Source organism: Helobdella robusta, assembly GCF_000326865.2.
Source record: "Helobdella robusta unplaced genomic scaffold HELROscaffold_3, whole genome shotgun sequence".
Lineage (NCBI taxonomy): Eukaryota > Metazoa > Annelida > Clitellata > Rhynchobdellida > Glossiphoniidae > Helobdella > Helobdella robusta.
In genome coordinates this window covers 6,005,111-6,008,716 of record NW_008704501.1, presented here as the reverse complement: position 1 = coordinate 6,008,716, position 3,606 = coordinate 6,005,111, and positions in this window count along the sequence as shown.

Sequence of the window (3,606 nt, the reverse complement as noted above, 5' to 3'; positions counted from 1 at the left end):
CGAACGAAGGTTGATTGATTGATTGATTGATTGATTGAAGGAATGAAGAAATGGGTGAATGAATGATTGAATTGATGAGTGAATGAATGAGTGAATGAATGAGTGAATGAATGAGTAAACGAATTAAAGAATGCTTGGATGGATGAGTTTGTATATTCTTTCTTACGTCAAAGTTTTGATCAGGTTTTTGTGTTATTGAAATCCTTAGTTCTGTTGTGGCATCATTTTATTTCCTGTGTTTGTACTGAATTATATTCATTTATTTATCATGTTATAAATCAGATTACTATTATTATCATTATTATTTGAATTATTAATTAATTAAATTAATTATGAAATAAGATCATTGATATTTATCTATCGTTTGTTTTAAATTTCAAAATTTGTAAACTGTCAGAACATTTTTTTGGTCTCTAGATTTTATATTCTAAAAACGCTTTCAAATACGTGCTGTACCTTTAAATGTCTATAATTAATTAATTAATTCATTCATTCATTAATTCATTCATTCAATTATTCACTCAGTCATTCATTCATTCATTCATTTGTTCGTTTGTTTGTTTGTTTGTTTGTTCGTTCGTTCGTTCATTCGTTCGTTCGTTCGTGTTTTGTATCGAAATGTATTAAGAAATGTTTATATTCTCCCTTGTTTAAGGTTATTTACGTTATCATTTGGCGTTAATTCTAAAGATGTCAGATGAATTAATTTTAAACGTTCGTGTTTTACAACCATCGGCACTTGTTCCTTCTTTTTCATCTTTTAAATGTTGTATTAGTCGTGATTTCGTAAGTTCAGGATAAAATAAAAAAAAATTTTCAATCACATTTATTTTTTATAACTATTCGTGTGTGTGTGTGTGTGTGTGTGTGTGTGTGTGTGTGTGTGTGTGTGTGTGTGGTGTGTGTGATAAAACACTCGCACTTACTAAGGGGTACAGAGGGGTATAGGGAAAGACCGTTTTTTGGACCATTACGAACGTGATAATTTCAAATATTTCACATTTAAATTAATCGAAATGGTCGTATGAAATTTATGATAAAAAGTGAATGGAAGTTTTTAAGATTAAAGCTTTATAAAATGTGTATAATCATCTGAGATATAAAATTTAAAGAAAATATAGCCGTTAGAATAAGCCAATTGCAACTTTGCCAAAAATGAAAATCGTGATTTTAAAATACAAACAAAAGTAAGTAAAACTATTTTTAAAATTTAGGTTATAAATTAAATAAATTAATCCGAAAATGATCGAATAGTTAGCTTAGTTGGCTGATTAATAATTTCAATCGACAATCACACAGTAGCTTGTTTGATGTAATATTAATGTCATTATAATCGTTGTTGTTGTTGCTGTTGTTGTTGAAGCTGCTTTCTCTTGAAATGATTCATGTATAGATCAAAAATTCCTTTAATGCAGTAAGCCTGATGTAGTTGTTGGTAGAAAATGCAATTAAAAATTATTTGCGAGTAAAAACATCAAATATTTTATAAATTAATTTTATGGACAATAAATTTAAAAAAATAAAAAATTCAATCCTGCATGAATTCGAAAGCGGCAAAGTCAAGCATAAACAAGCCAACTACAGAACAGACCTCATTACATTCAAATGAAAACACGACAGCTGTAGCAGTTGAAGTAGCTGCAGCAACTTCTGCTTTTGCTGCTGCTGAAGATGATATTGGAGAGATTAGAGTTAATTTGTGAATGTTGTTCATATCGGTGTTCATGGTCATTCCATTTTGGTATGGAAAGACTTCGAGGACAACCTGTTCGGAAGTGATTTTTATATTTCAAAAATTGTTTTGCGCTATATAAATAATATTATAACTAATATAACTCTTATTATTACTATTAATAATGATATTATTATTAAAAATGAATAAATAGAAAAAGTAATAAATACATTATCAAGTTGATTCATAATGCAGACGCCCGATTTATGGAGAGCCAGTATGCATTGTCGGCCAAAGCTTGCTTTTGATGGGTTCTTTAGTGTTTTAATTTTTTATATCGTTGTTATTGTTAATAATAATAACAAGAAGAATTAAAATAAGATTAATAGTGAAGTAGCTAGAGGAGCTGAAACAGCGGGAAACGTGGCGTGACTGGAAAAGAAATAGCCGAGATTTTGAGAGCTAAGACCTGGTCTGGTTGCAGAACTTACGGCGGAGAAAAAGCAGATGCCAGGTGAAACTTCAACTTCCACAGCATTGGAAAGATCGTACAAGATCACTAACAAGATAGATGACGTGATCTACAGGACCTATGATCCTGGAAGAAAGGATGGAAGTTGTCCATTCGAATAGAAGTAACGCCCATGTACGGTGTGGGTTATGTTATAATCGCGGGAATGATCGAATTGCGCATTATTATTTTTTATTGGATTATTGTTATCTTGACTATATTTTTAATCTTTGGAAAGATTGAAGAATTGTATCGATGCTAAAAATAGGCTATAAATACGTCATACGTAGTGGGGTTTACGTGTCAGATTTCGAGTAGAGAAAGTGAAGTCGTAAATGTGATTTAAGTAGTTACTTGGATTAGTTTAGTGTTTCTATTACTGTTGGCATTCAAATAAACCTTCAACAAAGTTTGCGTTAGAAGCAGTTGTATTCATCCATCAAAATCATTAACTTAATTTAACAGAATAACGAACACTCGACGATCGCTGGAAGCTACAACACTGGGGTTGGAGATGTAGAGATCTTTGAAGTTATGACATCGGTGTTGGCAGTCACGAGAGTCAAGGGTTACAAAAAATGATTTCCAAAAAAATTTGAAAAAAATAAATTCTTACGAAGACTTGAAAGAAATTTGAAGCGAACGTCGGCCATTTCTGTAATCGGACTGCAAATTTCAAATATTCGTATGTTTTATTAAATTACTTAATTCACTCGATCATTCGTTTGTTCGTTGATTGATTGATTGATTGATTGATTGGTTGATTGATTGATTCATTCATTCATCCATTCAAGTGATAAAGAATGAAAGAAAGAAAATGAAAGAGAGAAAGATAAAAAACAAACACATACGTACATGTTACATTCGCTCACACACACAAATACACACGCATGCGCAAAATTACCAACACACGCACACACGCACACACACACACACACGCACAAACTTACAGAGCATCAAAACCATCAATGCGCTCGAGCTCAATGTTTTAAGTTCGTCGCACACTTTTGCCGCGCCTGCCTTCATGACCTCTATGTCCACCATTGACCACACAGTTCGCGGCAAATACTTCTGTATCCCGGAACTTTTCAAAAATTAAGTCACGTGATGATGACGATGACGACACAACGACGCTCGTGATGTTGCGGTGATGATGATGATGGTGGCAATGATAATGATGAAAAGGATGATAATGTGGAACGAGAGATAGAAAAAACGAATATGAAGTTGTGATTCAATGATCATAATCACCACCAGCACTATTATCATCATCATCATCATCACTGGCATCATCATCATCACTGGCATCATCATCACTCACCTAACGGGTTGAGAGTCGATGAGTAATTGTATTGATGTCACTATTTCAATATCTTTCTGATGGATGGATGGATGGATGGATGGATGGATGGATGGATGGATG